This window comes from Cavia porcellus, unplaced genomic scaffold, assembly GCF_034190915.1.
Source record: "Cavia porcellus strain 051 isolate PalLab524CR breed Dunkin Hartley unplaced genomic scaffold, mCavPor4.1 scaffold_21, whole genome shotgun sequence".
Lineage (NCBI taxonomy): Eukaryota > Metazoa > Chordata > Mammalia > Rodentia > Caviidae > Cavia > Cavia porcellus.
The window spans coordinates 17,714,991-17,742,846 of record NW_026947504.1 but is presented as its reverse complement, the minus strand read 5'-3'; the positions used below and the strand labels follow the sequence as shown (position 1 = coordinate 17,742,846).

The 27,856-nt window shown below is 40.6% G+C and overlaps 1 long non-coding RNA gene across 1 annotated transcript in view; it reads right to left on the bottom strand.

Moving 5' to 3' along the window:
- Nucleotides 1–17,119: 17,119 nt before the first annotated feature.
- Nucleotides 17,120–27,856, bottom strand: part of LOC134472026 (uncharacterized) — a 38,914-nt gene continuing 28,177 nt past the window's right edge. Inside the window, exon 2 of the long non-coding RNA XR_010041849.1 lies at nucleotides 17,120–18,003. This is a non-coding gene — a long non-coding RNA (uncharacterized LOC134472026). The remainder of the gene's footprint in view (nucleotides 18,004–27,856) is intronic.

Here is a 27,856-nt window from a genome sequence, read left to right as displayed (position 1 = left end):
TTCTTAAAATAAAGGGTACTTTATTTCATATTTCTATCTTTTTAGCCATACCAAAAATTCTATCAAAATCTAGCTCAGACTTAGAAAATATACATGCCACTGTAAAACCAGGACTCCTTTCACTGTTTAAGTGGCACTAGGCTGGTGGCCAGTCTCCAAGACTTGGAGATGAGGTTTCACTGAGACAGACTAGCTCTGATCCTCCTCTCTACTCTGGAGGAAATTCCAGGCCTATTTTGCTTCAGTTTCCTTTCTTTGGCTTTGCTTCTACTCATTTCCCCACTTTGTACTCTCCATACAGAAGTATGTGAAGTCAGAAAGAACTCTAGATTATTCCAATCTTTTCCTCCTAAATTAAGCCATGGAAAATGAGCATTTACTAATGCCAAAGACAGGGAAGTCATCTTAGATGAGGGACACATACTCCATCTCTAGGCCAAATGAGACATCAGAATTTGTCCATCCAGGAGAACATACATGAGAGCTATGTCCCAGCTTAATATTCTGAGCCACAATCTCTTCCAGGGATTGAAGCACTACGGGGAGAACTGGCTTCCACATGACACACATATGGGACCTAAACACATTTTAGATTAGGGAGGGTCTCCAACCTTTCAAGAAGTGGACTTTAAAACCTTTATTGTGGGCCAAGAATTTAGCTCAGCTGCATAAAAACCTGTATGACAAGCATGAGGTCACACAAGTTTAATCCCTAGTACCAAAAATAAATAAATACATACATATATATGTACATAAATACATATTAAATAAAATCTTTTATTGTAAATTCATAGACACTAGGTAATGATCTTGCTCAGGCTTTTAACTATCCCTTATAGAACTTTGATGAATGGTGGTTACTCTGCTAATTAATAGCTCCATAGCAGCTGCCACCCTTAAAAGCAGAGGACAGGTTTCCCCAGCATCTGTTTGATGGATCCCCATTGAAGCCGAAGATCAATGGAGTCAATGAAATGCTGACCAGACAGACAGCTGGATTCCTTTGAGTCAACAGAAACTGAGAACTCAAGGTTCCTAGGCAGGGCAACTCTCTGGTAGACACCTAATTGTTCCTCAGAGGACATTTGCTTATGACCACTGAAAATCTCCACTTATATATCATCCTTAATTCTCTACTAGTAGACTAGAAACTTTTAGTGGATTTTTAGATTACTTAGACTACCCTCTGTACAGAGACTAAACTGAAATGGTTTGCAAAAATTGCTCACATTCCACAACAGCTAATGGGAAAGGATTTACATTTGTGTCTTACATATGTTAATTAAGAGTAAACAATCCCTTTCTTTCTGTGTGCCTAGGAGACTGATGTACCTTTACCAACATACAAAATTTGATTGCTATATAATTTATAAGTTTAATCTGTGCACTTCAAAGACACTGAAATTTAAATAAAATGTAACAATGTCCCTCACTAGAAAAGATTGCCCAGGTGATTAGAGGGTTAATACCACTGTCTTGGAAGCTTCTTTGCCCTGAGGCCCAGAGCTGGAATTCCCCAAGTTATTTGTTGCTGTATCTCTTTCCAGAAGTGGTCTCCTTCACAGTACCCTCAGAGAAATCCTCTAACTACCAACTCACTTTTTTTGCATATGCCCTTTTCTAATAAACAAAAGCAGTAGTTTATTATAAACTTATGCTTCATTCTTTAAGTATTCCTTATGGAAACTGATAGAATTGGAAAGAAGTGTGAAATATAAATGACCTTTATTTTAAGAATGCAGGGAGAGATCCCCCGACCCACTGGGGTCTGGCATTCTCTCCAGGGTCTGGCAATCTCTCCATTGGTCATGTGGAGTGGAGGCATACATGTAGTTTAGGCTTGGGGTGGAGCCTAAGGGTCATTAGTGATGCACAGGAAGCCCATTGGTATTCATTTCGTGCCACAGGTAAATTCTTAGAGGCGGGGAAGGTAGAGCTCCTTGGTTCTACCTCTAAGGCTTTACCGGCTACAGTGTACAGCCTAGGGCAAGATTCTTTCATTCCCATCTTTTGATTATTAGGAAAAAGGGCAGAAATTTCTTTCTTTTACTGATTCCTGCTAGAAGGGGGCACTGTACTGGGGTTTAGGGGAGTTGACAGAACAACAGCTGATGCTCATGTAGAAGCTGGTGCCAGATGTTTTAGCCAGGACAACTTTATCACTGGTGAATGCACGTATGTTAGACTGGAAAAACAAAGAGACAAGATGTTATGAGGAGGCATGGTACTATCATACTTGAGGACCCAGGTGAGGTAGAAGGGAAGGTGCCTTTGATTTAGATATGTCATTTTATTGGGACCATGTTGAGATAGAATCATTTCCATGGTACGGTAGAATTCTGAAAAATAAATGTGGGGTTAGAAGGAGTGAAGTTATGAGAGGTGATTACTCCCCCATCTGAAAGGGTAAAAGTTAAGAGGGTAGGTAGGCAAGGCTTGTCTCTGGTATGTATGATGTGGGAGTCTTTAGGAAAGACTGTTGAGAGTCCTGCTGTAAAAAGAATAAGAAATTAGAAACCAAATTGGATAACAAAACATGACAGCCTGAGAGTTGTGGCTGTGAGGCCTTGGTGAGATAGAGATGAGTGGGCAAAAGGATGGTTAGATCTAGGGCTGGGAGGGCACCACTTAGCCTGAGTGACGTGAAACCAGGATGGCAGTCTAACAACTTTGACCACTGTTGAGGTTGCCAAGAAGACCAGGTATGGACCACTTTAACTTGGTTGTAGTCCTTGGGATGATTTTCTGTAACAGAACTTTAGTAAGTATATCAGTGGTTTCCCTGGTTGTGGAAAAGGCTTTTATGTATCCTGAAAAAGTGTAAACAAAGTGAGAAGACAAAATTTATCTGTCAGTCTTGACCAGGATTGTATCTGAGAATTTGATGAATAGGAAAGGAAGGGGGTGGTATATATCACTGAGGAGAGGTTTGCTAGCAATAACAGGTGTAAGCTGTTGAGACTTCAGAGTGTCTGGGTCAGCCTGTATAAACACAAGGGAATAAAAAGCATTTTTAAGATGTGAGTGGTGTAAGAAAGATTTGGCACTACTGGGTGGATTGGGAAGAAGCAGTCTGGGACCTGTATGAAATAGGCCCTGTTTGTAAATGGCATAGGTTGGCCATCAATACCCCCTGTAGAGAATGAGGACTTAATATAGCAGCCTGAAAACTCAGGAAAAACTCTATATAAATGGCCTCTATGTCCACAAGTATAGAGAATGTCTTACCTGAGACTTTTAGTGGGACTTAGGACTCTGAGGATATCACCTTAAAGGGGGCTGTTGTTGGCTGAGCCCCATCAGTCTTCAGCAGCAAGTTTAAGCAGATGTGTCAACGATGAATCTGGCAGTATTGGCATTTCCTGTGAGGGCTAGAAGTTACAATGGCTTACCCACTCTCTGGTGGCTAGGACAGTCCAGTAGCCCTGGGGTAAGGTCTCAAAGGAATGCCAGGATGGGGCACTCTCATGACCAATGTCCTTCTGCTGCATTTGAGGTATGGTCCATGGCGGGGGGGGGGGGGGCAAGCAGCTCCACCTTGTGTCGGTTTACCTGTCTCAGAACTCCAAGTGTCACTGCTATCTCTGTTGTCGAAAACGTGAAAAGCCATATAAGGAGGTCTCTATGGGGTTTGAGGGTCAAGTTTTGCCTTTTTGTTTTGGGATCTGGTCTACAGTAGAAGGTATCTGTAAAATTTAATTAAGTATGCAGGAGTCAAATACAATCGATGGGGTATTTAAAATTTTAGTAATGGCTTTCCATAAGGAGCACAAGGTCCAGGAAATTTTAGGAACTGATATGTCATTTATGTCATATATAAGTATCTCTTTATATTCTTAAAATGTCTAATGCCATCTGATTTTTGGAGGATGGCCTGGTTTATTAATTTTTCCTTTTTATTTAGGAGAGAAATCAGCTATGGTGTCATTTAAGTCTAGTGGTTTTCAGCAAAAGGAATTTATAATTAGCTCTTAATTTTAGTTGTTAAACATCTAGGAGATTGGTAACAGTAGAGTACAATATAGGCAGTAAGCTTAATATAAAACATTAAATGACTATTAACCATGAGCATTTTAACATTTGAACACCAAAGAAATTTGTGAAACACCTCTAAGTGTATGTCTAGATCTGAAAGAAAACATTTCCAATGGCTGGAACACAAGAAAAAGGCAGCAGAAACATTCGTAATTTTATATTTGAAAGCAGGAATACACAATCAGATCAGCAACAATGAACTGTCTTAGTCATATGAACTTTAGTTAAGGTATCTCATATAAGGCTATGGAGATTATTGAAGGCTTTAATTGATAAACAAGGCTGGTAAAATTACCAGGCGGCCACTTCCCCATTTATCAGCCAAAGTCTTGTCATCTCTGAGCCACCGAGCTGTGGGTCTTCTGTGTTTGTGTTCAGAGTGGTGTTTGTGCTTGGGGGCTGGAGGCTGGGACTGTTTGGGAGATGTGCAGTGCCTAAGGTAGGGACTGAACTTGGAGGGTGGGCAGGCATGCCCAGGGTGGGGGCAGTGCATGCAGAGTGGGCAGGGTGAGCACCAGGGCATGCAGCGCATGGGGAGGAGCCGGAACTGCTCTGGAAACACGAGTAGGGTGAGGGCGGTGTAAGCAGAGTGCACTGGGCGACAGGTACGCGGTGATGGTGGGACAGAAGGGGCATGCGGCACGTGGAGCTGGGGCACAGCATGAAGCCAAGACCCCACACTGAGCTGGGGCATGGCATGAGAGCCCAGAGCAGCCCACGTGTGCCTCCCAACACTGTTTGGACACACCTCCCCCATCTTGTCAGGGAATGGGTCGGCGCACTGCACGGGGAGGGGAACAGGGAGTAAAGAAAGGGGAAGAAGGTCACATTCTCAAAACAAAGACTTAAAGATAGTAAACTTGTCCTCAGTGTGATAAGCTATAAATAGGTATTGTTTGGGGGGGGGACAGGAAGTGGTCCCCAAGATAAAACCTGGTGTGGGGACTGGCCCACAGAACCACAGTCAGGTGAGGCAACAGGCTGTGGCCCAATCAGCTCAGATTGTCATCTTTACCTCGTAGGCCGATGGGTATTTTGGTTCCAAAGCTCGTGATAATTGGCCGTCACCAACACAGGAGTGGATTTTCTGTGGATTTTAGTAATGGCTCTACCTGTGAGAGCTTAAAAAGCTCTAAAGGATTGAGCCTTTTCCAGCATGGGGCCCTGCCCACAGAGGAAGGCTCTGTCTTAGACAGCTTGGGCTGTCTAAGGACATGAGAGCGTCAAGCAAATCCACAGAAGGTGGAGAAAACCCATGTGGGGCCTGGCAGCGGCCCGAGTAATCTCCGGGGGTTGCTCACCTGTGGTAAATGAATTAGACTGGTGTTGTTTGCAAACCAGCAGCGACAAGTTTAGCAGCTCCCAAGTGTTGAGAAGTGAGGAATTAATCCAGGATATAGTCCAGTTTGTGAATCAAAAGGGGACTCGGAATGGGGATTCCAAAAGTCACTTGCCTCTCGATCCAAGTCACATGGCACCATCTGATAGAATTATTTTAAGAATGCGGGGAGAGACACCCCCACCCAACCCACCGGGATCCAGCATTCCCTCCAGGGTCTGGCAATCTCTCCGTGGGACATGTGGAGTGGGGGCATACGTGTAGCTTAGGCTTGGGGTGGAGCCTAAGGGGCATTAGTGATGTGCAGGAAGCCCATTGGTATTCATTTCATGCCACAGGTAAATTCCTAGGTGTGGGGAAGATGGAGCCCTTTGGTTCTGCCTCCAAGGCTTTACCAGCTACAGTGTCCAGCCTAAGGCAAGTTTCTTTCAGAAAGAAAGCTCACCAGTGATCCTGGAAGATAAGATTGTACTCCAGGCCAAGGAAGGATACACTGACCAAATCTATTTTCAACTCTCTCCAGAGGACTTCCACCTGCCCTAGAGCCCAATCAACCAAAGGGAAGCCTTAGTTATTTCCTCTTTGTATAGTCAGATAGCTCTCTTGCACTACAGGGCTAGAAAGAGCTCAGCAGAAGTTTCTGAATTTGATTCCTAGTCCTAAAAAACAATTTCAGACTCTTGCACTATGCACATTACAGACATGGACAACTCAATGCCAAAGCCCTTACTCCTTTGGAATGCATTCTGAAGCACTGGAAAATATTCAACCCTCCCATATTTAAAAAAAAAGAGTCAATTGGTATTTCTCTGCACACATGCATGCCCCACCTATACCATACAGCCAAAATGAAACACAGAGGGAAGTATTAATTATTACCTTTTACAACTAAAATCATACTATAAGAAAGAAGAAGACTGGTTAGAATTACTGTATATTCAAATTTTCTTTGCATTAAGAGATAATTCTTAAGCTTGAAGGAGTTTTGCCCTGGAATAAATTACAGGACATTGTGGTGGTAATTCAACATGCTGGAAGGCCAAATCCAGGATGCTTACCCTGATGGCCACTTTCTCCTTCTTCCCTGATTACAACTTTCTTCTTCTTTTCCATGTGCAGGTAAAGAAAATTCCAATCAGCTCCTCATGCATCATCAATACTTGCCCTAAGCACCACATCTGGTCAAAGGTCACATATATCCCACACCCCCATATCTGGTCAGAGGAAAAAGCCAAACCTTTGCTTGTTGTGGACTCTTCTCCACGTCCTTTAAATAAAAAGGCCTTTTTTACTTTTTCTTATATTCTGCTCCTTACTGTGGTTAACCAATAAGATTAATTGCTTGGGTAAAATTGATTACATTAGGAACAAATGGGAAAGCAAGTTGCATAGTAAGTGGGCATGCTTAAAAGCCATGTCTCTTCCTGTGGGGGGCTGGGATGCTGACTCATGACTTCCTCAGGGTGATAGGTAACTAATCGGACTGTCCATCCACAATGATGGGGTTGTATTTGCTCTGTGTTTTGTCTTGAGATCTGGCTCAGCAGGAGGTGATTGTCTCTTCCAAGGCTGCAAGGTATCTGAACTTCTGCTCTGGCTCCTTTGAGTACTCAGCCCTGTCTGACTGGCTATAATATTTCTAACTAACTCAGCCATCTGCAACACTATTGCTTTTGAAGATAAATATCATATTTTTAATTTTAGAAGGCAAGAAGATACACAGCCAAGGAAATCACCACTTCACACTGGTGCACAGTGTGTTCCCACCCAAGTGGCCTGACAACAATAAAGGTGATTGAAATAGGAGACATTTTCAAGTGTGTATTCTCCAAGGTATAAGAATGACAAAAACCAAGACTTCTGGTTATTTTAAATTGTCAGCTATTTCTCAGGAGAAAGGTTAAAAACCCCTCTGACTTCCTACATCATATATCAGAGGCACTAATAAAATACATGTTCATAGGTCCTGATTCAATAGAGGGACATATTTCACTTAAAGACATGTTTATTACCCAGTCAGTTCAGACATTAAGAAAAAACTACAAAAGATAGCCTTTGCTCCAGAAAGTTCTCTTGATTCTTTAATTAAAAACTTCCTCCTCAGTATTCTATAATCAGGACTGAAAGAAAACCAAGGGTAGAAAACAGAGACAAAAATGGCTACCTTTATTGTGACCTGAAAAACAGATTTTAAGTCTGGTTCTTGGGTTCCAAGAAGAGCTCAACAATAATACCTAACTACTATTGCTGCCACAAACCAGGCTATTTTAAGAGGAACTCCCCTAAGAGGCCCCCAAGCCATGCCCTGACTGGAAAGGGGACCACTGGAGGCTGGACTGCCCTCTGAGGCCATCTCTGCCTGTCATCTCCTGCAGGAGAACCCTGAGTAATCATGACAAGAGGTAAAAACCAATGATTGCTGGACATTTGTACATGTCTCTTAGTCCTTCTCAACTCAGGGACTCCTTCCAGGCACTGTACCTCAATACAGTCATCAAAATATAGGCAGCTTAAACTGGAATAATTTTCTCTTCACTCATTCCTTTGGAATGTTACAAGCAGCTGAGCAGTTAGAAATACTATAGGCAGTCAGACAGAGCTAGGCCCTTGAAGAAACTGGCACAGAGGACCAGATGTCTGGTGGCTTTGGAGGAGATACTCACCTCTTGCTATGGGCCAGAACTCAAAACAGAAAGCAAAACAAATGCAACCACATCCTTAAGTACAATCCTTAAGGATTAAATCTGGATCACCTTGAGAAACCAGGAGTCACCATCCGGACGCCCTATAGGAGTCACTGATCCATAAAGAATGCTCACTTGCTAAGTGGATCACTGTCCCCATTTATCCCTGATTTGGTCAATTTTACCTGAACAATTAAACTTAGTGGTTGACTATAGATAGCTCTGTCCCACCTCATACCCTTCTGCCTTGCAAGTTCCCAGTTTTCTCCACTTCAGAACTGCCTCACCTTATGGTTTTACTGTATAAAAATCCTGAAAAATTACAGAATCTTTGGCAACCCACTCAGGACCCCTCTGTGTGTGACTGTCTCAGACAGGAGCTTTCTTTCTCTCAATAAGTATTTGTGCTCCTAACCTCCATTGTTCCTAAAATTCATTCTTTGATTTTTAGAAATACAAACTCATACTGGACATAAAGTAGGTCAGGAATTTCATTTTCCTACATCACTATGAGACTTACTTCTCCACTGGATAAATATTACCTGAATGACTATACTTATAATCTTACTGGATGATCATAGTTTTAACCTGCATGATGATTTTAACCTCCATCTGATGATTTTACTCTATAAAACTTCCTTTTGTTACAGGCAGCTGAGTTACTTAAAAATATTGTAGGCAGTCAGATAGAGCTGGGCACTCAAAGGAGCCAGTGCACAAGACCAGATACCTTGCAACCTTGGAAGAGATGGACACCTCTGTTACAGGCCAGGTCTCAAGACAAAAGTCAAAACAAATGCAACTACACTCTATGTATAAACATCAGGGATTGATATTCTAAATAGGTATCCACCACCTTAGGGAAGCCATGAGCCACCATTCCAACCACCTAGAGAAAGAGATGCTGTTCTTAAAGCATGCTGACTTACTATGTGATTTGCTTCCCATTTGTCCTTGATTTGATCAATTTTACCTGAACAATTAATCTTATTGGTTGATCATAGTTCTTTCCAACCTCATGCCTGCCTTGCCACTTCCCTCATTTTCCCTATTTTGGACCCATCTCACCTCATGGTTTTGCTCTATTAAAGTCCTTAGGAAAGACAAAGTCTTTGGCAACTGCTATAAGCTCAAAATCCCAAACTGTGATGTACTTATTTTAACTTGTTCTCTTCCTGTAAAAATTGTGTAATTGCCAGTTAAGTTGCAACCTTGTAACATACCCACCATGTAACCCCCTCCCTGCCTCCCTGGTTTCTGTAACTGCTTGTTTCACCTAGCTGATCCCTGTAAAACTACACCAAAGTTGCCTTTTATGGAGACCCTGACCTCTCCCTCTTGTGATTTGTTGCTTTGTAACTCCCTGCAGCCCACTAGCTCGGCACACCATCCTGGCTGCTTTTCTGGAACACTGAGCTCAATTAATAAAGTGCTTATTTTAATTTTTGGAGTCCATCGTTTCTCTACCCATATCAGCAACTACACAGGACTCCTCTCTCTCTCAGACATAAATTTTCAATAATATGTTCTGCTCTTATCCATCATTGTTCTTAAAATTCATTCTTCAATTTTAGAGAACACAAACTTGTACTGGACATCTAGTAAGATTTCATTTCCTTATATCACTTTTAGAAGTGGGCTCCTTGGCAGCCCACTTTTGGATCCCCACTGTCTCTCTGAAACTATCCCTCTCAACCCTCTCAATACATATTTCCTACTCTTTAAACTATTGTTCCTTAGGATTCATTCTTTAATTTTGGAAAATACAAACTTGGTATACAAGCAGGTTGAGAGTTGCATATCATACCCCTATATCAGTGCAGGTGAGTACAGGCAGTAATCCATATCTGCCACCAGTAAGAGCTTAATACAGACCTTCTTCCTGACCTGGGGACCAAGCGGGCTCCCTACCGAGCAGCGGCAGCTGGGAATCCCACCTAGCCTGAGGAAACTTTCTTCCTGGCCTGTTTACCAGGCCGGTCCATGCCGGACTGGTGAGTGGAGCAGCAGCGGCTGGGATTCCATCCAGCCTGAGGGAACTCTCTTCCTGGCCTGGGAACCAGGCCATGACTCCTTGCTGGGTTGAGTGAGTGGGGCCACAGCAGGGAACCCCATCCCAGGCTGGCAGAACTCTCTTCCACACCTGGAACAACACTTGAAGCTCCAAAATACAGGAAGATGACAAAACGAAAGACCAAAATGCAATCTCAAACATCCAGCCCATCCCAAGAAAGCCTAGGAGCCATGTGCATAGAAGAAAACACATGCCACATAACTGAAATACCTGAAATAATAGTAACTGAAATAAAGAAGCAACTCTGGGAAGCCTTAAAGGAATTCAAACTAGAAATAACCTCTCAGGTAAAAGAAGAAATGATAAAAGAAATGAAGCAGATGCTAAACATAGCTAAAGAAGACACAGTTAAAAAATTGGAGGAACTAAACAAAAAGATAGAATCCCTGGATGAACAATATAAGAAACAAACAGAATACATAAAACAGATGCAAAGAGATATACAGGAAATCAAAAACTCCATTGAAAGTTGTAAAAACCACTTCAATGAATGTGAAGATAGAATCTCAGACCTCAAAGACAAGATTGCAGCCAGTGAACAGGAAAGAAAAGATCTTTTAAAAATAACAAGAAATCAGGAAATAACAGTTCAACACCGGCAAGATGATGCAAAGAGAAACAACATTAGGTTGATAAGGATAAATGAAAAAGAAGGGGACAACATAAAGGATGTCAAGAGGATATTTAGAGAAGTAATAGCTGAAAATTTTCCAAACACAAGATTGGAAACTGATATCAAGATCAATGAAACATATAGAACTCCAAATAGCCATAACCAAAATAAATCTACATCCAGACATATAATAATGACCATCCCAGAAATTGAACAAAAGAATAGAATATTAAAGGCTGTCAGAGAGAAAAGACAGATGACCTATAAAGGAAAACCTATCAGAATCACAGAAGACTTCTCAGCACAAACAATAAAGTCAAGAAGAGCATGCAATGAAGTATTTCAGATCCTAAAGGAAAATGATTTCCAACCTAGGTTGATGTACCCTGCAAAACTGTCCTTCAAAATCAATGGAGAAATAAGATACTTCCATGACAAAGATCAATTAAAAAACTTCATGATCACCAAGCCAACCCTGCAAAGAATACTGAAAGACAGCCTAGATACATTTAGGAAAAAACCACTAAACAAAGCAGACAATTAAACAGAGCAGAAAGATAAACATGCTACAGAAGAAAGATAACATGTCAACAATAAACCAATATATAACAGTTCTAACTATTAATGTAAATGGTCTCAATACACCAATTAAAAGAAACAGACTGTCAGAATGGATCAAGAAACAAAATCCAACCATATGCTGTCTACAAGAAACCCATCTAACACAAAGGATACTCACAGACTGAAACTCAAAGGATGGAAAACAGTACTTCATGCAACAGGAACCCAAAAAAAAGCAGAGGTAGCTATTCTGTTTGCAGACAAAGTGAACTTCAAGCCAATAATGATCAGAAGGGATAAAGAAGGTCACTACATACTGGTTAGGGGAAAACTCCAAGAGGAAGAGATAACTATCTTAAATATATATGCACCAAATTACAGAGCACCCGGTTATATAAAACAAATACTAACAGAAATGATAAACCAATCGGCAGTAACACAGTTCTAACAGGCGATCTTAACACACCATTGATACCAATGGACAGATCAACCAAACAGAAAATCAACAAAGAAATAAAAGAACTGAATCGCACCTGTGAACAAATGGACTTAATAGACATACACAGCGTATTCCACCCAACAACAACAGAATACACATTCTTCTCAGCAGTACATGGGACATTCTCTAAAATAAACCATATATTGATTCAAAGAACATATTTAAATAAATGCAAAAGAGTTGAAACTATCCCTTGCATGCTATCGGACCATAGTGCTATGAAATTAGAAATTAACAATAAAAGATACTGCAAAAAACCCACAAACACATGGAAACTGAATAACACACTCTTGAGTAATCAGTGGGTCACAGAGGAAATTAGAGAAGAAATTAAGCGATACCTACAAGAAAATGAAAATACAGATACAACTTGCCGGAATCTGTGGGATGCAATGAAAGCCACCCTCAGAGGAAAATTTATTGCACTGAGTTCCCACATCAGGAAAACAGAACGAATACAAATAAACAACCTGATGCTACACATCAAACATCTAGAAAAAGAAGAGCAAGTCAAGCCCAAAGCCAAAAGAAGAGAGGAAATTATAAAAACCAGAGCAGAAATCAACACAATAGAGACTAAGAAAAGGTTCTTTGAAAGAATAAATAAAATCTATAAGCCCCTAGCCAACCTTATTTTAAAAAGGGAAGAAAAAGCTCAAATTCATGCAATAAGGAATGAAAGAGGAGAAATCACTACAGACTCTATAGAAATACAGAATATCATCAACACCTATTTTGAAAACCTCTACTCTTAAAGGTCTGATAACACAGAAGAAATAGACAGATTCTTAGAAACATATGAAGTACCAAAGTTAGATCAAGAGGATACAAAACTGTTGAATAACCCAATCTCTATCAATGAAATTGAACAAGTAATTAATTCCTTACTGACAAAGAAGAGCCCAAGCCCAGACAGATTCACTGCAGAATTCTGCAAGAATTACAAGGAAGACCTAATGCCGACACTCCTGAAACTCTTCAATGAAATTGAAAGGGAAGCAATCCTTCCCAAGTCATTCCTGGAAGCAAATATTACTCTAGTACCAAAACCTGAGAAAGACCCAACTGAAAAAGAGAACTACAGACCAATCTCCGTAATGAACACAGATGCAAAAATCCTTAATAAAATATTGGCAAATAGGATGCAGCAAATCATCCAGAAGAGTATACACCATGACCAAGTGGGATTCATCCCAGGCATGCAGGGATGGTTCAACATACGTAAATCAATAAATGTAATCCACCATATCAATAAAGCCAAAAGGAAGAATCACATGATCATCTCTATAGATGCGGAAAAGCTTTTGATAAGGTCCAACATTCATTCATGATAAGAACTTTACAGAAAATTGGAATAGATGGTCTTTACCTCAATATAATAAAGGCCATCTATAACAAACCAACAGCCAGTATCATACTAAATGGCCAACAATTGAAAGCTTTTACTTTAAAATCAGGCACAAGACAAGGATGTCCTTTATCGCCACTCCTATTTGATATAGTACTGGAAGTACTAGCCAGAGAAATTAGACAAGAGAGAAAAATAAAAGGGGTTAAGATAGGAAAAGAAGAAGTTAAATTGTCATTGTTTGCAGATGACATGATACTCTACATAGAAGATCCCCTAAACTCCATTGAAAGACACTTAGATATAATAAATAAAATTCAGTAATGTAGCTGGATACAAAATCAATACTCAGAAATCAAGAGCATTTCTATACACTAACAACAAAATCACAGAGAGAGAAATAAGAGAAGCCACACTCTTCACACTAGCACCCAAAAAAATAAAATATTTAGGAATTACTCTTACGAAAGAAGTGAAAAACCTATACAGAAAAAATTATAATACACTGAAAGAAGAAATTGAAGATGATCTCAGAAAATGGAAAGACATCCCTTGCTCATGGATAGGAAGAACAAACATTGTGAAAATGGCCATTCTCCCAAAACTGTTATACAGATTCAATGCAATCCCAATAAAAATATTATCAACATACCTTATAGATCTAGAGAAATCACTCCTAAATTTCATCTGGAACCAGAAGAGACCTAGAATGGCAAAGGCAATTCTAAGCAGCAAAGGCAAGGCAGGAGGCATCACAGTCCCTGAATTGAAGTTACACTACAAAGCAATAGTAGTAAAATCAACATGGTACTGGAATCAAAACAGAGCCGAAGATCAATGGAATAGATTAGAAGATACAACCACAACTACAAACACACTCAATCACCTTATCTTTGATAAAGGAGCCAAGCAGGTTCACTGGAAGAATGACAGACTCTTTAATAAATGGTGTTGGAAATACTGGCTCTCCATTTGCCTAAAACTAAAACTAGACCCAAGTCTATCATCATATACTAAATTAAAATCTAAATGGATCAAAGATATGAATATTAAAACAGAAACTAAATCTATTGGAAGACAAATTAGGTAGAAACCTTGGAGACATAGGGGTAGGTAGAGAATTCATGAACAGGACTCAAACGGCATGGGAAATACTCCCCAGAATCAATAACTGGGACCACCTCTTATTAAAAAAGTTTCTGCAAGTCAAAAAAATCTCCAGCATAGTGAAAAGAAAATCCACAAACTGGGAAAAGACCTTAGTGAACTCCCCCTCATACAAAGGACTTTTGTCTAAAACATATAAAGAATTAAAAAAACTCATACCCCCAAAATTCAAAGACCCAATTCCAAAATGGGCATCTGAGATGAATACACACTTTTCAGATGAAGAAATACAAATGGCAAATAAATACATGAAAAAGTGTTCATCATCATTGGTCATTAGGGAAATGCAAATTAAAACCACACTGAGATTCCATCTCACTCCTGAAATAATAGCTAGAATTAAGAAAACCAACAACAACAAGTGCTGGAGAGGCTATGGGGGAAAAGGAACTCTCCTACACTGTTGGTGGAAGTGTAGACTGGTACAACCTTTGTGGAGGTCAGTCTGGAGATTTCTCAAAAAACTGGGATTGGAAGTCCCATTTGTTCTAGCTATTCTACTTCTAGGCATATTCCCAGAAGAACTGAAAGCATCATACCACAGTGATATATGTGTACCTATGTTTATAGCAGCACAATTTGTAATTGCTGGATCTTGGAAACAACCCAAGTGTCCATCAACTGAGGAATGGATAAAAAAGTTATGGTATTTCTATACAATGGAGTACTACTCAGCTATAAAGAAGGATCACATTGAGATATTTATCAATAAATGGGTGCAGCTTGAAGCCATACTCATCTGTTCATCTGTGAACACTGAATAGTTTCCCTAGTGTAGGAAATGATTCAAATATATAAAAGTATGTGGTAACCATGATTCCCCATTATGTGGCCTTGAAGCCTTATAAAGTTTTCACTCATTAATTGGAATGGCTTTATTCTGGGCTGTTTGATATTATGGCCTGTGATGCAATGAACAGCTATTCTGAAGAAAACAAGACATCATAATAGCTAGTGCTGATTTAATACCATCTTGTTTTAAAGCCCCACCAAACTATGGCTCTTCTGTCTCCATTGGTTTTATCATGTTGTATCTTGCTGGATTTTATCATATGTGGTAGTATAAACAAAAATTGTTATAGGCACAGAGATAATATAGAAACCATTGTTCATTTTTCTGTTAGCTGGTTCTAAATACTCTACAATGCTTTTATCCACTTGAATGGTGTTACACTGTCTTGATATGTTTGATGCTATAGCATATGAAGTTATATTCAAATATTTCAAGGAAAAAGACACTATGGTAACTACTATTAAGTCAGGTTATTTGGTGGTGAAGCACTAGGTTGCTGAAACTGTCATGCTTTGACCTGTATTGTTATGTTGTTATACCCTCTTTTATCTCAACCTCTCCCTTATTCATTAAAAAATTGTTTAATTTTTTTTATTTCTTTTTTAAACTAAGGGGAAAAATTTTTAAAAAACTAGCAGGATATATTATAGTACCTTTTTTGATTTCCTATTAACTTGATTTGAAGTCCTGTAATACTCCCACTATCTTGTTTTGACTGATTAGACTCTGTTCTGCTCTGTATGATAGTATTAAATATCAGAGTATAGGCAATTACTTTGAAGGCAATAAGATTCACTTTGATGCCCATTCTGGTTTGACTGTTATCCTCTTCTGAAGTTCTGTAAGGTTTACAAAGTTTAGGTTTTGTTGGTCTTATTCTCTACTGTTTTGTTCAACTTTATAATACCTAATGAGATAGACAATTCTTCTTAAGGAAGCAAGAGGCATTATGGTAACCATTGTTGATAACCTTGTACTCCGGTTTTACATCATGTGCTATGTCTATCCTTGATTTTGACTGATAGCTTTGTTTTATCATGTTTGATTTTATTCTCTTACCAAAAAAAGTAATAAGATCTACAGGAGCAATAAAACCCAAAATGTGTAAATTTTGTTGTGATAAAGAGAGGGGAAAAAAAAGTGCTCTAAAGGATATTGAAAGGGTTTTGGCCCAGACAGGACACTGTAGCCAGGAAAGCCTCAACTGGAAGCAGGAGGCCCCTATCTCCCGCACCCCTAGGAATTTACATGTGACGCCATCTTCCCGCCCCTGGGAATTTACCTATGGCACGAAACCTAGGACCAATGGGCTACCTGTGCATCCCTAATGCCCGCCTTAGGTTCCACCCCAAACCGAGGCTACTTACATACCCCCACACCATGTGTCCGCCCAGCGGTGGGGTGTGCCGTTTATCTCTCTCCGTGTTCTCAGAATAAAGGCCTCTATTTATTTTATACTTCTCATCTTTTGGAAATATTTTTCATCTTTTGGAAATAATCCTATCAGATACAACAGCAAGTGTGTTTAGGTATGTTAAATAGATGACCATATTAATATTTTTGATAGGATCATTGAAAACAACTATTTGCAGTCTCACTGTTTGAATGCTCACTTGCTTTGATCCTGTGACCTGAATAACAATTTCAAAGATGATAGTGTGTAATCTATTAACTAGTGATATCTTACTGTTTTTTTTTTTTGTCGTTCTGTATTTCTTGTACCCTTACACTGTTTTGTTTTGTCCTGTTTTTTTCTCTTTTTTCTTTTAAATAAAAAAAAAGAGCTTGATACATGCTTGGTTTAAAAAATGCATTTCCTGTTGGTGTTTGACATCTTCAATATATCCATGATAGCTTCATATTGATTGTATTTAGTGTTATTTACTGATAATCTCTTGATTATCCCCTAGCCTACCACTTTATTTTCCTCAAAATGAAATAACATAAACAGTATGTCATCTAGAAAAATATGAAAGAGAAACACAGAGCAAGAAAACCACGATTCATTGGTGAGTGGTAGTATTTTAGTCAATTTGGGCTGCTACAATAATAACATAAGACAGATTCAACAACTTATTTTTCACACTCTGGTAAAGCACTGCAGGTAGGGAAAAAGTAGGATAAAGGCCTCATTGAGCTTTATTGAAAATTAATAAGACAGCTTCAACCTCTGTAGCCAGACTCCAGCAATTAGAAGGGAAATGTCAGTTAGACATTGAGGAATTAGAAAGACAAAGACAGTTAAACTCCAACAATTGAGAAGACAAAGAACTCAGCTCAAAGTTCCTAAGTAGCATGATTAATGCAAAAATCACAAACTTCCCCCTTACTTCCCCTTTACAGTCTATAAAGCCCCACTCATAGTGTTACCCTCCACCAAAGCACACAAAAAGGTTGAATAGCCAGAAGAAATTCAAAGTAAGGATGAAAGTCAAGCCAAGGGACCAATCAGATTCTAGGAACCTAGATGGGACAAGGATCTCAGTAAGAGGAGCCGGAGGCACGAATTTAGAGTAATTTTACTTTTGAATCTTCATACTAATCCAGAGTAACTTTCATTTCTCTTTTCCTCCTTCCCCATATTCAAAAACCATCTTCTCTTTTTTAAAACTGCTTCTTTAGGGGTTGGGATTTAGCTCATCGGCATAAGCGCCTGCCTTGAAAGCAGGCAGTTGTGAGTTCGATCCCCGGTACCGATAAAAAGGAAAACTGCTTCTTTAGTTCTTTATCATCACTGAGTTTGGCATCACAGGGAGATGTATGTTCCAGTAGAGCAGTGACATGATGTGACAGAGAAGTGATTTGCTGTTTACTCCTGGACTTTCCAGCATGGCATAGAATGATGTGGTGTGTAGCTCTCCCCAGATGTTATACTCTGGAGACTGGAAGTCTGAAATTGAAATGTGACATGGTTTTAGTCATTGGAAGCACATTCTTTCCCAGCTGTGTTCCCACCTAGCCTTATTTGGTGCATCCATGCAGAGACAGTTCCCTTAGCTCCTCTTTCCATAAGGGTATTAGTGCCATCATCTGTGCCTCACCTTCTGATCCTAATGATCTACCAACAATGCCATTCGGCTATTTCCTTTTTACTTGCAAAGTAAATAGACTTTTCACATGTAAATCACATGTAAATCAGGCCACCAATCAAAACAAAGATAATCTTACCATGGATGAGCCATCTGCCCCCATCCACTAGGCTGAGACCAAGACTATAGATTATCAAATTCCACATATTTCCACTGCCAAAGGTTTACACATATTCCCAGTCCCAAACTGTAATACACCTCATTCTCTAAGCACCCACACTCCACTCTTTAGTGCACCCTAAAATCTTGAATAAACACTTTCCATGCCTCTTTTATTAAAAATCAAATGTTTAAGGTCATACAGTGAGAGAGGTTGTATGTCAAAAAGACATGGTTCATTTCAGCAAATAATGGGAAAAATTCTTAAAAGATTTTTTGACAGGGTGATCATGTGGGAAAATTCCCAAGCCAAACCAAAGATAAGACTCTTTGTACTGAGGGGACAAGAGGCAGCATTTAATCTTCACGCTAGTGGACTGTTGAAGCTTCACACCAGTGGACTGTTGTGGGAGCATCCCGAAAGACAACAGCCCTGAATTTACAGAGTTTAGGTGATTCAGCATTTAGAAGAGGAAAGTACAAAACAAGTTACAAAATATTACATAATTGGTTACATGCATTTAGTAATATATTGACAGGCAGGTGTTATACCCCAAAAATGACACCCTGAAATACTGTTCAAAAAATGGGGCAAGATGTTTTTTAAAAGAAAAAGGAGTGCTTTATTTAAGCTGGCACCAGCGACATAGCACAGTTGGAGTTTGCAAAACTGTGTAACTGGGTTAAAATTTGGACAGACTTTTATTGGGGGGAAAAAAACACAAAATAGGGGGAACAGGAATAGTGAAGACCTTTGTTCTCCTCTGCTTGAGGACAGAGAAGTTTCACAGTTGGTGGTCAGCCATTTCTTTCTTTACAAGAATTTATAGCCCCTTGTCTACTAATTTCAGGATCAACTATCTTTCACAAAAGGAGGACAAAGGTCAAGAGGAATATAGGTAACTCAGGGTCGACTGATTCCAGGAACAATTGTCCCTCGCAAGGGGAACAAAGGTTAACACAGCAAACAGGTTACCCAGGTGATGGTGCATACAGAACAGCATGGCGGTGCTTTTTAGTATAACAGCAGGCTAGCATTTGATGGGTTTTTTTAGCCACATAAATCTGTGCATCCTCATGACGGTGGTCCAACATGGCAAAAAAAAGCCACAAAGACACCGTATCAGACTTCTTCCTGATCCAAAGAGGATTCCCCACTCCCCAACATGAGCACACTAATATGTAGCAATAATCCATAACTGTCAACTAACCAGACTCCTCCCCAAAAAGGTAATCTTTGTAAGCAACTCCCAATTCTTTGTCCAGAGAGAAATCCCTCATTCTCAGTGTGTGAATCTCTCCTGGGCCTGCATTAAAGGTCTTTCCATTCTTTGGCTTTTTCCTCATTATTTCTGCACCTTTAGGTTGAGACCCAAAAATACTCAATCACTGTTGAAGAGATCTGCTGAAACAAAGGAATTGCTTATTATAATATAACAACATTCCAGAAACAAAGCAGAGGGTCTTTACAGGTTGAGCATAGTTAAAGGTGTCCTTAACTAGCCCAGAATGACTTTAAGGTATAGACAAATACTCTGACTCAGTGTTTATCAGAGGTATGCAGCTGAGCTTTAGACAGTCAAGGTCAACTGAATTCAGTGGAAACTTAATCAAAAACTTTTAATTACCCTTAAATTTGTATTATTAAATATCTATAAATTTGCTATTTTATAAATGTCTTCTTACATTAAAATTGTGCCCCAACAAGCACAAGGTTTAGGTGAAATTTAATGAAATTTAGTGCTTATCATGCCTGGCAGGAAAACCACTACAAAACACCGGGCCCACCATGCTTAGTTCCAGGAAGTTCAGCTACATCTGCACTGCCCACCCTGAGGGAGTGACCACATGCACATGTGCACTGTCTGTTCAGACAAGCAAAACCACACTATCTCTATTCCCAAATTCCTCAAAGCATCAAACTCCTCCACTTCCCTTTAAAATCTTTTTTCTACCCTCTGAAAGGTTTCTGCTCTAGTATAAGTTACTGGATATAATGGCGGTGATCTAACATGGTCAAGGCAAAAACAACACTTACCCTGATAAGTACTTCTTCCTCCTTCCCCTTTAGCCCTGATTACAACTTTCTCTTTCCTTTCCCACGTACAGAAAGAAATTCTAATCCTCATGCATAATCAGTGCCTTCCCTGAGCACTGCTAGGTCACATAACCTCTATCCCCTCTGTATCCAGAAGAACAGAATGCCCAACCCCATGAATGGTGCACTCCTCTCCATGGCCTCAATAAAGGTCACTTTTTCTTTCCTTTTGCATCTCTATTGCACTGGAAAACCCTTACATCCTCACTTCCTGCTAATTCCTTTCTCAGAATTCAGTCCATTCCCACCAAAGTGAATAAATAGCAGTAGTTGCTTACTCAAAACCATGACTGCTTATTCAAAAAACAGGTGGTTTCTCCTCTCCACACCTTTAACATATTTGGTGCCAAAACCCAGAATAGGGTGATCCTCTCTGGAGGTCCTTGATACCTATCTTGAGCCCTTTTTGTTTCAAAGAGGCCACCATGTAACATTGGCTTTTCAGAACATGTCCCCAGACAGTCCCTGCCAGCTTCAGATCAGATAAGACTTTCTCTTCCACTTCCTTATCCAACTCCCTCCTCCTCAGCACCACCACACAAACCCAGATGCCCTCTGCCACTTTCCACCACCAACATTCATCAAGAGGCTTGTGTCTGGAGGCCTGACCACGGACCACTGAGAGACACCACACTGTCAGTGCACGGGGCCCAGACCAGCAGTCTCAGCCTATACAACCTAAGTACTGACACCTGCATCCAGTATGCCTGACTCAGCCTAGTCCAGCCCTGAGCCAGCTCACCACCCTCACAGACTAGTAGCAAGACATAGCCACCTTACCTGGCACTTGAGCATGCAGCAGAACCACAGCCGGCCCCAAGAAACTACCCATGGCACCTGTACAAACAGTCAGCCATCTTCTGATAAGACTGAAACCACTTGGACAAGAAGACATAGGACTGCACACTGTGCTGTCACCACCCTCTCCACTGCCACACTGAGGCTGTCTGGCTGTGTACCTAGCCCAGGCCCACCCAGGGGCATCTCATATGACAGCTGCCCCACCTGCCACCACCACTGCAGCTGCTTCTCTAACCCTCCACCATGCGCTCTCCCAATCGCTACGAAGTCTGAACTACAGTTTTGCCTTAATCCCTTGCTTTCCATCTGTCTCAGAGTTTGAGTTTATATTCTTTTCTGTCAGACCTTTCCAAGTCAGCCAGCATTTAGACTCTTTCTCATCAGACCCCAATTTTTCTCCAACTTATCAAGAGTTAATTTTTAAAACTTTGATTGGAGACCACCCTCCCCTCCAGGAGATTAAATTTAAACTGCATACAACAAAAGTTTGCATTTAACGGGAAAATAGCTATCAAGAAGAGCTGGGTGTGGTGGCTCATGCCTGTAATCCCAGCACTCCAGAGACTGAGGAAAAGGTCATTGCGAGTTCAAGACAGCCTGGGCTACAAGATGAGCTCAAGGCCAGCCCAAACTACATAGCAAGCCCTTGTCTCAAAAAGACAAAAAAGTTTTTACAAAGCTATCAAGAAAATTTACTCATGCTTTACATATGCTGAGTATATGAAAGATTTTTAGCTAGCCTTTCTCTTCTTTCATATGAATGTAAAAAAATTGATAGGTGTGCTTTTACTAACATGTAAATTGTAGATACTAGGCAATGGATATAAAGTTTAACCTGCAATTTCAGAGACACAAATATTTTATATTATACTGTAAACAAAGCATAGTTTTGTCCTCCTGTTAAAGGGATTGCCTATGTGATTAAATAGATAACACAGATGTCTTAGTCTTCTTCACCCTAGGAGCCAGGGCAGAATTTCTCTGAGCCATTTGTTTGCTTCTGTCTGTCTCTACAGGTGATCTCTTTTACGTGGTAAAACGTGCTGTTGATCCAGTTAACTGCACTCATCACCTCTCTCTGCTCTCCATGGAAAACCTTCCTCCATCTATTTCCCCAGCCTGCCTCAGAAAATCTAAAACATTTCTACCTCTCCCTTTGTCCAAATTCTAAATGCATATTTTTTAATACCACTTGACCATGATATAAACTTAAAGTGTTTCCCAAGGGTCAGAAAATGGCCTTTTTGATTTTTCTATCTTACAAGACTTTCCAAAAGTTGGGCAAATGGTCTGAGATACTCCATATCCAGGCATTTCTCACACTTCTGAACTTCCCCACCCTGTGCTCCTCCTGTTCTCCTCTCAAATCCTTCTTTCCCTCCCGCCTGCCCTACTCCACCCAATGCCACCTCCTCCCCGACAATGGATCCAGCTGACCTCAGTCCACCCAAGAAGTCCCCTACTGAGCCTGCTGCTGTGGCCACTGCAACTGTTTCTCTCCTTTCCCCAAAGCCTCTTGCCAGTCAGATGCTACCTCCTAATGCTAACCTACACATCAAAATGAGGCGTTTCTCCAGCTCAGGGTCAGCAAATTGATTTTCCCCACATGCTGTGGGTGCAAAAGTTAAAGTATCTCCTGATCCGGGTAGATACATTTACTGGATGAGTAGACACTTTGTTCAGTGACTCAGAAAAGGGCTCAACCATTGCCAACTCCCTTCTAGACAGTTTTACCCCTCAGTTTGGCCTCCCTACCTCTATTCAACCAAACAATTGCCCACTTTTCATTAGTCAAACTATCCAGATGTCCAAGTCACTTGGTGTCCAGTGGAACCTCCACACTCCTTACTGGCCTCAATCATCTGGAAAGGTAAAAGAACTAACAGCCTCCTCAAGACCCATTATGTTCATCCTCCTCAGGGCCCACCTCACTAAGCTCATGCTGTGGCTTTATTAAGACTGGGTTTTCCTCCTCCTTATTCCTTTCCTTCACATCCAAGCCACCTCTGGGGAACCTACAGGACGTAGTCCATTAGAATTTTTATATGGCCACATATTTCTACTCAGGCCAAACCTCAGCCCAGAGGCCAGCCCCATTGGAGACTATCTCCCAGTTTTGCATCAAGCCCAAATAAAAGATAAGGTATGCTGATAATCCTTTTCTTGTCTTCTCCTGACACCCAGCCTTATGAGGATATCCTGCTAATAAATTGACCTTAATTAAAGATTTAAACCCATATTCCCTTCACCCAAGAGGTCAGGACCCTTCATGGTCATGTATGTTGTGCCCCAAAAATGAGACCCCAAGATGTTGTCCAAAAATGGGGCAAGACATCTTTTAAAAGAAAAAGAAGCATTTTATTTAAGCTGGCACCAGTGACACAGTGCAGTTGGAGTTTGCAAAGCTGTGCAACTAGGTTAAAATTTTGTCAGGCTTTTATAGGAGAAAACCACAAAGCAAATGATGGGGGGGACAAAAATGAGAAAGACCTTCATTCCCTTTTTGTTTGAGGACAGAGATTTTATGGGAAGTTTCACAGTCGGTGGTCAGCCAGTTCCTTCTCTAGAGGAATTTGGCAACTTGTAGTCAGCTAATTCCTGGGACAACTGTCTCTCACAAAAGGGGGACAAAGGTTGAGAGGAATATAGGTAACTCGAGGTCGACTGATTCTAGAAACAATTGTCCCTTGCAAAGGGGAACAAAGGTTAACATAGCAAACAGGTTACCAGAGTGACGGCGCATACAAAACAGTATGGTGGCTTAGGTTAGTTTAGGTGAGTTTAGGTTAACTAATAGCACTATGGTCAGTGCTCAGGGGTGGTAAGCTGTGACAAACAGCTGTGTTTGCAAAGGGAGTTACAAGGTAATTAGATCAAATAACCAGGGCATAGGCCAGAATAGAACAGGATGACAGCACTCATTGACAATATGACAGCACTTATTGGGCTACAGTATAACAATCTACAACACATGGATAGCTATCTGTCTACCAGATCCTCCTGGTGGGTACATCACTCTCAAATAAAGCTGTGTCTTGATGATTACTCATTCGATCCCTCCTTGTGGAAACCACAGGTAATCTCTCCTACCTGTGTCAGGCTGTCCTGAATCCCAACAGATGTGTGACTGTCCTGCCTTTGCCTGTCCTACCACTCTAACCCACTTCCTTCCATCAGTCCGCCTTGATCTTTCTTGGTTTCATCTTCAGGCCCCCACCTTTGAAGCCTTCTTTATATGGATAAAAGATCTTTTTCAGGGCACTCTGTGTAACTTCTCCCCAAGGTAAGGCCAAACTGTTTTCCTTCCTTCTTGCCCTTTGTCTGTCTTGCCCTCCTGTTAATTAATGATTGATTTTTAAAAGACTTTAAACATCCTATGTTTATACTACTCACTCTCCTGTGAATTTTACTTATAATCCTGTTATGACTTCAAATTCTTTGTCTTCTGCATCAGAGATGAAATCATTTCTCATGCCCATGCTTGCTTTTGGTCTATGCTCCCCTCATCTTCCTTTCTGCACTGTCTTGTCCAATTATCCCTTTTGTTCTTTTCTCCATGCCCCACTGTTGCACCCCTGCTGCTTCTCCCAACAGTCCCTTACTATCTCTATAGAACCCTGCAGTTCACTTCCTGCTAAACCAGTCCAATCCTTCCTTAGCCAAAAATTGCTGGCTCTGTATTACCACATCTGCAGCCACTTGTATGGTTGTTCCAGTCACTCCCCAGGTCTGAGTGCTTACTAACCTCATATATCACCCCCCCATATGTAATGACAGGCCCACTGAAACTCTAAACAAAAAGCCCTAAGTCAATTTCCCCATTAATGACATGGCCAAAAAGACTCAGTCAGAACAACACCTCCAATCCTGTATCACTAACACGGGCCTCTTGGCTCTATTCTCCTTCTTTTTGGGCTATGCCTCTCTAGGGTCTTCCCACAATTCCTACCAAACTGAATTCAGGTTATGACCAGTCAGTCATACAACAAATACTAGTTCTGACCACTCCCCCATATCATCCTGCTCCCCAATTTTCCCCCAGATAAGGTGACTTCACCACCCATATGTCCCACAAAAAGAAGCCATGAGACACAGCACTCATCTCCCCTACATTCCTTTTATAACAATAAAGAGACAAGAATGTCACATTCCACAGGAAAAGTCATTACAGAACGTCATGCCACATTGCCCTGGATTCCAGGAATTTCAATTGCATCTGCACTGCCCACCCTGAGAGGTGTGACCATATTTGCCTCTGCACCACCCATTTGGAGAAGTACAGCCACATTATTTCCATCTCTAAATTTCTCAAGGTAACAAACTTCTCCCCTTTTCTTTAAGGCTTTTGTTCTATCCTGCTGATTCCTTTCCTAGAATTCATCCCACTGCCACTGGAGTGAATAGACCACCATGGCTACTTATACAAAGTCTGCTCAGGTGGTCTCTTTCCTTTCCATACCTCTAACACTGCTGTTTTAGACTCAATTCAAATCAAGATCATTTGTAAAAAGGCTAATGTGAAATCCTGTGGAAGTCTTTGGACTTTGACGTAGAATTTGGCTGAAGCTCTAGATGGTCCCAAAGGGACTGGCTGTGAGAGGGTAGAAAAATAAAGAAGAGGCTGAGGTCGGGTGGAGCCCTCTCTCCAGATGGAAAAAAAAGAACTGATGCCCATTTATTCAAATCTTAGCAATTTAGGTCATGTAACAGCCCACTGCCTAGTAATCTGCATCCATTGCAACTTAAGTGCTTGGTGTTCTCAGGAGTGGAACACCTGTTTACCAGAAGTACTCATTATTCTCCAACTGGACTTGCCTTGCCCCTGCATGTATGATCAAGTTCCAGCTTCAGCTGCTCCTTACTATTATAGGCAATTGAGTTAGTTAGAAATACTGTAGGCAGTGAGATAGGGCTAGGTCCTCAAAGGAGCCTGTGCAGAAGCCCAGATACCTTGCAACTTTAGAGGATGCAGACACCTCCTGCTGTAGGTCAGGCCTCAAGAGAAAAGATCAAACAAATGCATCCGTATCCTAAGGACTAATATTCAAAATAGTCCCCTATTGGATGGCTATCACAAAGAGAATGAGAGATGCAATGGTAGTTGCTATTGTCTTCCCTAATGTGGAACTTGAGGACCTAAAAAGACTTCATCATCCTGTAATGATTTGATTAGTTCTATAATATGCAATAAGTATATAAAGTGGGTGAAGATAGGGACAACTATTTGTAAGAAGCTAGAGACAGTTAGATAATGAAGATCTCCAGTGGACTTGCTTTGAAATCTGTATTTCTTTAAATTGTTTTTTTTTAATGTTCTGTTCTGTTTTGATATGGTTAATCTTACCCTCTTTGAGATGTAAAACAAATGTGTAGGACTGATAATCATATTACGGAGCTTTTGTTCGATCATAGAGCAGAATGGTTTGTAGGGTCACTTTTTTGAATGTCATTCTAAATACTTTAATTCTATAACCTGAACAGCTATTTCGAAGATGACAATTTATAACTTATCAACCGGCAATTTCTTATCTTTTGTTTGTCTGTAATTTTGTATTATTTCTACCCTTTTTTTTTAATCTCCATGTATTTTTTTCCTTTCCTTTTCTTTAAATAAAAAAAAATAGTCCCCTATCACCCTGAGGAAGCCAGGAGTCATCATTCCAACCCCCTACCAAACAGTCACTGCTCTCTAAGAATGCCCACTTTTTATGTGGGCATTTTATGTGGGCACTTGCTTCCCCATTTGTCCCTAATGTAATCAATTTTACCTGAACAATTAATCTTATTGGCTAACCATAGTTCTGCTTAAAAGAGTTTTTCCCTCAAATAAGTTACACGATATTATGAAGACTGAATCAGGGGAGGTGGAATCAAGGGATGTTTACCCTGAGGTCACTTCGTCCTTCCCCTATTACAGCTTCCTTTTTCCTTTCCCAATGCGTGCAAAGAAACTTCCAGTTAGCTCCTCGTGCATCATCAGTGCCCACCCTAAGCACCACCACTGCAAAGAGGTTATATGTCTATCCCACTCCCCACTTCGGGTCAGAGGAAGCTAGACTGCCTGTGGTCATAGACTATTCTCCACGTCTGGAATAAAGGCTACTTTTTACTCTATATCTTTCTCTTTCATCACAAGGAAAACACTAACACTGCCCAACTTATGTCCATCTGCCTTGTGAATTCCCAGTTTTCCCCACCTTGAACCTGTCTCACTCCATGATTTTACTCTATAAAGATCCCTGAAAAATACAGAGTCGTTAGCAATCCACTAGGGACCTCTCTCTCTCTCTCTCTCTCTGTCTCTCTCTCTCTCTCTCTCTCTCTTTCTCTCTCTCTCTCTCTATTTCTCTGTCTGTCTCTCTCTCTGTCTGTCTCTGTCTCTCTCTTTCTCTCTCACAGAAGCTTTCTTTCTCTCAATAAATATTAACCTCCCTTGTTCTTAAAATTTATTCTTTGATTTTAGAGAACATGGACTCATATCAGACATAGTAGGTTGGGAGTTTCATTCCACTCCATCACTACATCTCCCCCTTTTCTGTTTTGTAGTTGCAAGCAATAGTTCAGTTGAAGTTGAAGGAGCTATGTTTGAAGAACTCTGTAAGACCTTTTTATTCTCAAACTCTTTTGATTTTGAGTCAACTTACTCATTTAGGCTC